This window comes from Otolemur garnettii, unplaced genomic scaffold (genome assembly GCF_000181295.1).
Source record: "Otolemur garnettii isolate 467f Iridium unplaced genomic scaffold, OtoGar3 scaffold00144, whole genome shotgun sequence".
Lineage (NCBI taxonomy): Eukaryota > Metazoa > Chordata > Mammalia > Primates > Galagidae > Otolemur > Otolemur garnettii.
The window spans coordinates 1947227-1957828 of record NW_003852539.1 but is presented as its reverse complement, the minus strand read 5'-3'; the positions used below and the strand labels follow the sequence as shown (position 1 = coordinate 1957828).

Sequence of the window (10602 nt, the reverse complement as noted above, 5' to 3'; positions counted from 1 at the left end):
TTCCCAGCACCATTTATTGAAAAGGGTGTTCTTTCTCCAGCATATGGTCTTGTCAACTTCCTTGAAGATCAGTTGGCTGTAAGCATGTGGGTTCTCTATACTGTTTCACTGATCTATGTATCTATTTTAGACGCCTTTGGTAGAGTGCTGCAGTGTCACAGCTCACAGCAACCTCCTCTTGGGCTTAAGTGATTCTCTTGCCTCAGCCTCCCAAGTAGCTGCAACCACAGGTGCCCACCATAACAGCTGGCTATGTTTTTTTGCTGCAGTTGTCATTGTTGTTTAGCTGGCCCAGGCCAGGTTTGAACTTGCCACCCTTGGTGTATGTGGCTGGTGCCATAACCCCTGTGCTGCAGGCACCGAGACATCAATTTGGTGGAATTTTTTTGAGAATTTTTGCATCTATGTTCATCAGGGATGTGGGTCTGTAGTTTTCTTTTTTGGTTGTGTTCTTATCTGATTTTGATATCACAGTGATACTGGCTCATCAAATGAGATGAAAAAAATTCCCTCCTGTTCAATTTTTTTGAACAGTTTCAAAAGTATTGGTATTAGTTCTTTTTTGTATGTTTGGAAGAATTCAGCTACAAATCCATCTGAGCCTGGGCTTTCCTCTGTTGGTAGATTTTGAAATTAATTATTCAGGTTCACTACTAATTATTGGTCTGTTCAATTTTTATTTTCTTCTTCCTAGTTTAATCTCAGTAGGCTATGTGTTTCTATAAATTATCCATTTCCTTTTTGTTCTTTTTTTTTTTGTGGTTTTTGGCTGGGGCTGGGTATGAACCTGCCACCTCCGGCATATGAGGCCGGCGTCTTACTCCTTTGAGCCACAGGTGCTGCCCAAATTATCCATTTCCTATAGGTTCTTTACACTGAGTGTACAGTTGTTCACAATAGTTTAATGATCTTTTTTATTTCTGTTGTACCAGTTATAATGTCTTCTTTTTCAAGCTTGATCTATTTTGACTTTCTCTCTTTCTTCTCGGTTAGTCTAGCTAGATATTTATCAATCTTATCTTTTCAAAGAAGTAATTTTTTTTTTGATCCCTTGTGTTGTTTCATTTAGTAGATCTGCTCTAATCTTTATTGTTTCTTTCTTCTACTAACTTTGGGTTTGACTTGGTTCTTGTTTTTCTAGTTCCTTCAGATGCAATGTGAAGTTGTTAATTTCTTATCTTTCTACTTTTTTGATGCTGGAATTTAATGCTATAAACTTTTCTCTTAGTATTGCTTTTGCTATATTACACAGGTTTTGGTATATTGCTTTCACTTTCATTTGTTTCTAAGTTTTTTTTATATAGCCTCTTGCTCTGTTGTTAGGTAAGGCTAAAGTGCAGTGATGTTATCATAGCTCAGTGCAACATCAAACTCCTGGGCTCAAGTAATCCTCTTGCCTCAGCCTCCCAAGTAGTGGGGACTACAGGCGTGTGCCCCTATACTTGGCTAATTTTTCTATTTTTTACAGAGATGGGGTCTTGCTATGTTGCTCAGGCTGGTCTTGAACTCTTGGCTTTAAGTGATTCTACTGCCTTGGCCTCCCAAAGTACTAGGATTACAGGAGTGAGCCAAAATATTAAAATTTCTGTCTTAATTTCTTTGTGGACCCCATGATCATTCAGGGGCATTTTGTTTAGTTTCCACGTATTTGCATAGTTTTTAAAGTTTCTCTTTGCATTTATTTCTAACATTATTCTATTGTGGTCTGAGAAGACACTTTTAGATTGTTTTTCTATTTCATTAAAAGAAACTTTATTTTTTATTCAGATTAATATAAGGGTACATATGACAAGGTTACATTGTTTACATATGTTAGGAAAAGTCAAAGTTGTATTTGAGTCCTTCACTCAGGAGGTATGTGTTATACTCCTACATGGTATCTGTTAGGTAGGGCTTGCTAAGCCTCTTCCCCCGCCTTCTTGAATTTAATTGTGTTTTTTCTCTTGTGTGGGCCTGCAGTTATTCATCTACTAGTTTTTAATTAGTATTAAGTACATAGAATGTTCCTTTTTCCATTCTTGAGATAACTTACTACAGAGAATGTTCTTCAACTCCATGCCAATAAATACAAAAGATGTAATGTCTCCATGGTATACAGTTTATTAATCCATTTATGGCTAATCTTTTTGATTATGAACTGAGCTTCTAGAAACATTCAAGTGCAAGTGTCCTTATGGTAAAATAATTTTTTTTACATACTTGGTATGTGAAAAATTTTTTACATACTTAGTAATGGGATTGTGGGATTAAATGCAAGGTCTACTTTTATCTCTTCTAGGATTCTCCATACCTCTTTCCAAAAAGGCTGTATTTGTTTGCAATCTCACCACCATTGTATAGGTGTTTCCTTCTCTATGCACCCACACCAGCATCTACAGCTTTGGGACTTTGTGATGTGCGCTATTCTCACTGGGGGTAGGTGATATCTCAGGAGGGTTTTGATTTGCATTTCTCTGATGCTCAGGGATGGTGAGCATTTTGTGATGTGTTTGTTGCCCAGTGATTAACTGGGTTGTTTATTCTTTTCTTGTTCATTTGCTCTGTAGATTCTGGTTATGAGCCCTTTGTCAAGATTCATAACGTGAATAAAAATTTCCTTTGGGCTGGTCTAGTGGTGATGAATTCCTTGTGTTTGCCTGACTGAGAAAAACTTTAGTTCTTCTTCATTTATAAAGCTTGTTCTGCCAGGATAAAAAATTTTGGGCTGACAGCTTTTTTTTTCTTTCAGCACTTTGAAAATGTTTCCCATTCTCTTTTCGTCTGCAAGATTTCTGATGGAAGTCTACTTTTAGTCTGATGGGGCTTCTTTATAGGTAACTAGATGCTTTTCTCATACTAATTTAAAAATTATTTCTTTCACTTTGACTTTATACTTCTAAATTTAATATGCTGTGGTAAATTCCTTTCTGTAATGTAATTGCCTGGGAATAGCTGGGTCTCCTGTATCTGGATGTTGAACTCTTGATAGACTTGGAAAAAGTTTTCATTGATTATTTCCTTAAATTGGTTTTCTTTTTAATCTCTCTTCCCCCTCAGGAATATCAATAATTTGTAATATCAGTTGCTTTATGTAGTCCCAGATGTCTTGAAGGTTTTGTTCATCCTTTTTCTTAATTTTTCTCTGACTGGATTATTTTGAAAGACCTGCCTTCAAGTTCTAAAATTCTTCCTTCTGCTTGGTCAAGTTTATTATTGAAGCTTTCAAATGTATTTTGTAATGAGTTTTTCAGTTCCAGAATTATTTTTTGTAAGATATCTATCTCCTAGGTATATTCCTTATCCATATCTTGAATTGATTTTCTGATTTCTTTTATTGGTTGCAATTTCTCAATGAGTTTCTTTAAAAATCAATATTATGAATTTTTTAATCTGGCATTTCAAGAAGTTCTAGTTGATTGGGGTCTGTTGCTAGACAACTGTGGTTTTTTTGGTGGCATCATATTTCCTTACTTTTTCATTTTTCCTGTGTCCTTCTGTTTATATGTGCACCTCCACACTCTGAGAGGCTGAGGTAGGTTGATTTCTTAAGCTCAAGAGTTCAAGACTAGCTGGAGCAAGAGCGATACCCTATCTCTACTAAAAATAGAAAACTTCACCAGACATGGTGGTGCATGCCCAAAGTCCCAACTAGCAGCCACTTCTAATTTTTTAATATTGCTTTCATAGGAGAGAATTTTTTCTAAAGATTCAAATATGTGGTTGGTTGAGTAGGACAACTTGGCTTTGATTTTGGATGCCTATGATAGTGTGATCTTTATATGGTTTCTTCAGCAGTACACAGGGTCAGTACTATTTGTGATTTCCTTGGTGGCTTAGGGTATGGTTATTAGTTGAGGTCATGGTGAAGTTATTTTAGGGATTTAGATACCAACTGAATTAGTCTTTGGGCCCTTGTGGTAGCAGCAGCAGGCCTAATTTGTATGTTTTTAGGCTCCTGAGCAGCACTGGTACTAGTCAGTGCTGGAAGGCCAACTAGAAGTTAGTAGTAAGACCAGTGAGGCAAGTATGTGGGCAGACTGTCAGGTCCCTGGGCAGCTGGTCTAATGTGGGTGATGGCAGTACCAGTGGTGGAGCAACCAACTGGGTCCAAATGGTCTGTGCTGGTGTTACTAGTAGCTGTGATCTGGTGGGTAGGCTAGTCTCCAATATCACAGGCAGTGGGTATGGCCCTAGGTATGCTTAGGAGAGCTTGGTCTTCTGGTAGAGGGCTAATACTTCCCCAGCTGGGTGGCGGCTACCACTACTTTGTCTTAAACTCAGCCCAAGGGCAGGGTACAGCCCCATGTTAAACTCTCAAAACAGCACTGGCTATCAGCCTGTGACCAGAGAGGTCAGGGCCCTGGTCAAGAGAGTAGCCCCTGGGATTTTGATAGGGATTGCACTGAATCTATAGATCAATTTGGTGAGCATTCTTATCAGCTATGCAATTTGCAAATATTTTCTCCTAGCCCATGGCCTGAATTTTAATTCTCTTAAACAGTGTCTTTTGAAGAGGGGAAGTTCCTAATTTGCACATTTGTTAGTATTCTCCCACCCTTTGGCTACTGTTGTAAATAGGAGTTTTTCTTCCATCATATCTTTTACCAGGTTATTTTGAATCACTGAGTAAAATTCTGGCTTTAGTACTGAGATATAAACATACTTTTTTCCAAGTTAAGGATGTACTGTTCACTATCTAGGTTGCTTTTTTTTTGCTAAATAGTGTGCTGAATTTTGTCAAAGTTCCTATGATTTTCTTCCTTTGTTATCTTAATAAGTTTAATTCCATTAATGATTTCTCTAAAGTTAAATTCTTTCATTTCCAGGAAAAAACTCATTGACTATATTTTCATGAACTGTTGGTTTAGATGTTACATTTTAACTACCAACATTTTATTAATGATTTTTGTACAAATATTCATATGTGAGTGTGTGTGTGTGTGTGTGTGTGTGTGTGTACACATATAGAAATCAGGTTTAGGTATCTATATGCCTCATAAAAGGAAGTGAGATGTTTTTCTCCTTTTTCTATGATCTAGAACTACACCATCTAGTCCAATAGCCACCAGGCACCTAAGGCCTTTTAATTTGAAGTTACATTTAGGTAAAATTAAAAATTCAATTCCTAGGGTGGCGCCTGTGGCTCAAAGGAGTGGGGCCCTGGCCCCATATCCCAGAAGTGGCAGGTTCAAATCCAGCCCCAGCCAAAAACAGCAAAAAAAAAAAAAAAAAAATTCAATTCCCTAATCACAGGGGTGACTTTAAGTACTCACTGAATAGCAGTATGTGACATCACACTGAATAATTTAGATATAAAATATTTTCATCATCAAAATAAGTTCTTCTGGGTATTGCTCAATTAGAACTCAAGTAGTACTGAGTTATCTGATCCTTAAAGTTTCACAGATTTCACTGTAAAATAATCTGTATGTGGTGCTTATTGTAGGTGCAGTTCACTGAAAACTTTTATATGCTTTATAAATATTTGTTTAAACACTATAATGCTACTGGAATCAAATTCTACAAATAGTATTTTTCCATTTCACCTAGATTTTCAAATTTACTTGCACAATTATTTCCCCATTGCCATTTTTTAAATTAAATCACAGTTGTGTAGTTTAAGCAATCATGGGGTACAATGCACTGATTTTACATACCATTTGAAATATTTTCATCAAACAGGTTAACATAGCCTTTACTGTATTTTCTTAGTTATTGTGTTAAGATATTTATACTCTACACTTAGTAAATTTAACACGTACCCTTGTAAAATGCACCGTAGGTGTGGTCCCACCAATTACCCTCCCTCAACCCATTCTCCCCTCCTGTCTCCTCCCTTCCCTCTACTGTTTCCCCTTATTTTGGAGCTATAGTTGGGTTATAGCTTTCATATGAAAGCTATAAACTGGTTTCATAGTAGGGCTGAGTACACTGGATACTTTTTCTTCCATTCTTGAGATACTCTACTAAGAAGAATATGTTCCAGCTCTATCTATGTAAACATGTAAGAGGTAAAGTTTCCATCTTTTTTTAAAGCTGCATAATATTCCATGGTGTACATATACCACAATTTATTAATCCATTCATGGGTCAATGGACATTTGGGCTTCTTCCATGACTTAGAAATTAGGAATTAGGCTGCACTAAACATTCCGGTACAAATATCTTTGTTATAAAGTGATTTTTGGTCTTCTGGATATATACCTAGTAGAGGAATTGAAGGATCGAATGGCAGGTCTATTTTTAGATACCTAAGTGATCTCCAAACATCTTTCCAAAAGGAACATATTAGTTTGCATTCCCACCAGCAGTGTAGAAGTCTTCCCTTTACTCCACATCCATGCCAACATCTATGGTTTTGGAATTTTGTGATGTGGGCTAATCGTACTGGAGTTAGATGATATGTTAAAGTGATTTTGACTTACATTTCTCTGATGATTAAGGATAATGAGCATTTTTTCATGTGTCTGTAGGCTGTGCGCCTATCTTCTTCAGAGAAGTTTCTCTTTAAGTCTTGCCCAACCTGAGATGGGATCAATTGTTCTTTTCTTACTAATACATTTGAGTTCTCTGTGGATTCTGGTTATCAAACCTTTGTGGGAAGACATAACCTGCAAATAACTTCTCCCATTCTGACGGCTGTCTGCTTGCTTTACTTACTGTGCTTTTGGCTGTGTAGAAGTTTTTTAGTTTGATCAGATTCCAGTAATGTATTTTTGGTGTTGCTTCAATTGCCCAGGGAAGTCTTCCTCATAAAATATTCGCCCAGGCTGATTTCTTCAAGAGTTGTCCCTGCACTTTCTTCTAGTATTTTTATAGTTTTATGTCTTAAGATTAAGTCTTTAATCCAGTGAGAGTATCTTAGTTAATGGTGAAAGGTGTGGGTCCAGTTTCAGTCTTCTACAGGTCGCCAGCCAGTTCACCCAGCACCATTTGTTAAATAGGGAATCTTTTCCCCATTGAATATTTTTAATTTGCTTATCGAAGATCAAATAACAGTAAGTAGCTGGGTTCATCTCTTGGTTCTCTATTCTGTTCCATACATCTATCTCTCTGTTTTTGTGCCAGTACCATGCGGTTTGACCACTATTGATTTATAGTATAGTCTGAGGTCTGGTAGTGTGATTCCTCCCATTTTGTTTATATTTCTGAGTAATGTCTTGGCTATTCAAGTTTATTTCTGATTCCATATAAAATCAAGTATTATTTTTTTGAGAACTTTTAAAGTATAACAGTGGAGCTTTAATAGGGATTACATTAAAGTTGTATATTGCTTTGGGTAGTATGGACATTTTAACAATGTTGATCCTTCCCAGCCATGAGCATGGTATGTTTTTCCATCTGTTAACATCTTCAGCTATTTCTTTTCTTAGAGTTTCATAGTTCTCTTTATAGAGCTCTTTTACATCCTTTGTTAGGTAAACTCCCAAATATTTCATCTTCTTTGGCTTTACTGTGAACAGAATAGAGTCCTTGATTGTTTTTTCAGCTTGACTATTGTTGGTATATATAAAGGCTACAGATTTATGAGTGTTGATTTTGTAACCTGAGACACTGCTGTATTCCTTGATCACTTCTAGGAGTTCTGTAGTCAAATCGCTGGTGTTTTTCAGACATACAATCACATTATCTGTGAAGAGTGAAAGTTTGATCTCCTCTGACCCTATGTGGATACCCTTGATCGCCTTTTCTTCCCTAATTGTGATGGCTAAGACTTCCACCACAATGTTAAAAAGCAGTGGAAACAATGGGCAACCTTGCCTGGTTCCTGATCTGAGGAGAAATGATTTCAATTTAACTCCATTCAATACAATATTGGCTCTGTGTTTGCTGTAGATGGCCTCTATCAGTTTAATAATTAATTTTCTTAGGTGTTCTGATCATAAAAGAACGCTGGATATTATCAAAAGCTTTTTCCGCATCAATAGAGAAAATCAAGTGGTCTTTGTTTTTATTTTGAATATATTTATATGAATTATATTTATAGGTTTACATATATTGAATGAATTATATTTATAGGTTTACATATATTGAACCAGCCCTGAGACCCTGGGATAAAACTCACTTGGTCATGGTGTATAATTTGTTTGATGTATTGCTTGATTCTGTTTGCTAGGATCTTGTTGAATATTTTTGCATCAATATGTTAGTGATATTGGTGTATAATTTTCTTTTCTTATTGGGTCTTTTCTTGGTTTGGGAGTCAAGGTGATGTTTGCTTCATAGAATATGTTGGGTAGTATTCCGTCTTTTTCTATACTTTGGAAAAGGTTGAGTAATATAGATACTAGTTCCTCTTCAAAGGTTTGGTAGAATTCTGACATGAAGCCATCTGGTCCCGGTGATTTTTAGGGTGATTTTGTATAGCTTTTCTTTTTAGGGCGATTTTGTATAGCTGATGCTATTTCAGAACTTGATACAGGCCTGTTCAACATTTCCACTTCATTCTGACTAAGGCTAGGAAGGTGCCATCCTTCCATATTGGTCTATGTCCTTCAGATTTTCATATTTCTGAGAATAGAGTTTCTTGTAATATTCATTAAGGATTTTTTTAATTTCTGAGGAGTTTGTTGTTATTTCGCCATTTCTGATTGAAGAAATTAGATACTTTACTTTTTTTCTTGGTTAGGTTGCCAAAGATTTATCTATTTTATTGACCTTTTCAAAAAAGCAACTTTTTGATTTATTGATCTGTTGTATAATCCTTTTGTTTTCAATTTCATTTAATTCTGCTCTAATTTTGGTTATTTCTTTTCTTTTGCTGGTTTTGGGATTGGAATGTTCTTCCTTTTCCAGTTGCTTGAGATGTCCCACTTAGTTGTTAACTTCCTTTCTTTTCATTCTCTTGAGGAAGGTTTGCAGTGCTGTAAATTTCCCTCTTAGGGCTGCCTTTGCAGTATCCCAGAGGTTCCAATAATTAGTGTCATTATCATTTTGTTCCAAAAATTTGGTAATTTCCTTCTTAATCTCATCTCTGACCCAGCTATCATTCAGCAAAAGGTTATTTAGCTTCCAGGTTTTTGTATGAGTATGCAGATTCCCATTGTTACTGAGTTCAACTTTTATTCCGTGATGGTCCGAGAAGATGCAAGGAATAATTTCTATTCTTTTAAATTTGCTGAGGTTAGACTTGCGACCTAAGATCTGATCAATTTTGGAGGATGTTCCATGGGCTGATGAGAAGAATGTGTACTCAATTTTGTTAGGAGGAAATGTTCTGTAGATGTCTGTTAAATCCAATTGCTGAATGGTTAAGTTTAATTCTAAAATTTCTTTGCTTAACTTCTTATTGGAGGATCTATCCAACACTGCCAAAGGAGTGTTAAAATCTCTTAACTATTATGGTGCTGGAGGAAATCAAGTTGCTCATGTCTATTAGGGTCTCACTTATAAATTGAGGTGCATTCTGGTTGGGTGCATAAATGTTAATAATGGAAATCTCATCCTGTTGAGTGTTACCCTTAACAAATAGGAAGTGACCATCACTACCTTTCCTTACTTTTGTTGGTTTAAAGAATATTGTATTTGTGAATAAAATTGCAACACCTGCTTTTTTCTGATTTCCATTTGCCTGAAATATAGATGACCATCCCTTTACCCTGAGTCTATATTTATCTTTTAAGGTAAGATGAGATTCTTGTATGCAGCAAATATCTGGCCTGATTTTTTTGTACCAGTCTGCCAACCTGTGCCTGTTTAGAGGACAATTTAAACAATGCACATTAATTGAGAATACTGATAAGCCTGGTAGAATTTTGAGTATCGAGTTTTTCAAAAGTCCAGTGGACATTTTTAATCCTTTCATCATTGTGGAAGTTGGAATTTGATTAAAAGTGTCTGAGTGAGTTTACTTTTGTGGTGGAGGATTGCGCTGGTCATTATGGAGGATAGGTCTGAGAATATCCTGGAATTGGTTTAGTTATGGCAAATTTCTTCAACATGTGAATGTCATTAAAGTATTTAATTTCTCCAGATAAATGAAACTCAGTTTAGCTGGACACAGGATCCTGGGATAAAAGTTATTTTGTTTCAGGAGATTAAAAGTCAATGACCACCCTCTTCTCACTTGAAAGGTTTCAGCAGAGAGATCTGCAGTCATTCTAATATTCTTCCCTTTGTTGCTTATAGTTTTATGTCCAGCTGCTTGCAGAATTTTCTCCATCATATTAACAATAGTGAAGTTAATTATGATGTATCTGGGAGATGTCTTATTCAGGTTGAGTCATACTGGGGTTCTGAAACTGTCTGCTATCTGAATTTCAGAATCTCTTGGCATGTCTGAAAAGTTCTCCTTCATAATCTCATGAAGAAGAGCCTCTGTTCCTTGCAAAGCCACCTCTTTGCCTTCAGGAATTCCTATAAGGCTAATACTAGTTTTCTTCGAATTCCCCAGAGCTCTCTGAGAGAATGAAACATTTTGCTTTACATTTCTCTTCCTCTTTGAGCATTTAGGAGCATTCAAAAGCTTTGTCTTCAATGTCAGAAATCCTTTCTTCTGCCTGCTCCATTCTGTTACTGAGGGATTCTACTGTATTTCTCAGATCTTTGAGGGCTGCAAGTTCTTGTCTCAATGTCAAAATCTTTGGTGATTTTGTCTTTGAATTCATTGAATTCTTTTTTTTT

General features: G+C 36.2%; 1 protein-coding gene across 12 annotated transcripts in view; it reads right to left on the bottom strand.

The window, feature by feature from the left end:
• The window catches only part of SCMH1 (Scm polycomb group protein homolog 1), a 198641-nt gene that overhangs the window by 99947 nt on the left and 88092 nt on the right, over positions 1 to 10602 (bottom strand). The window lies entirely within an intron of this gene.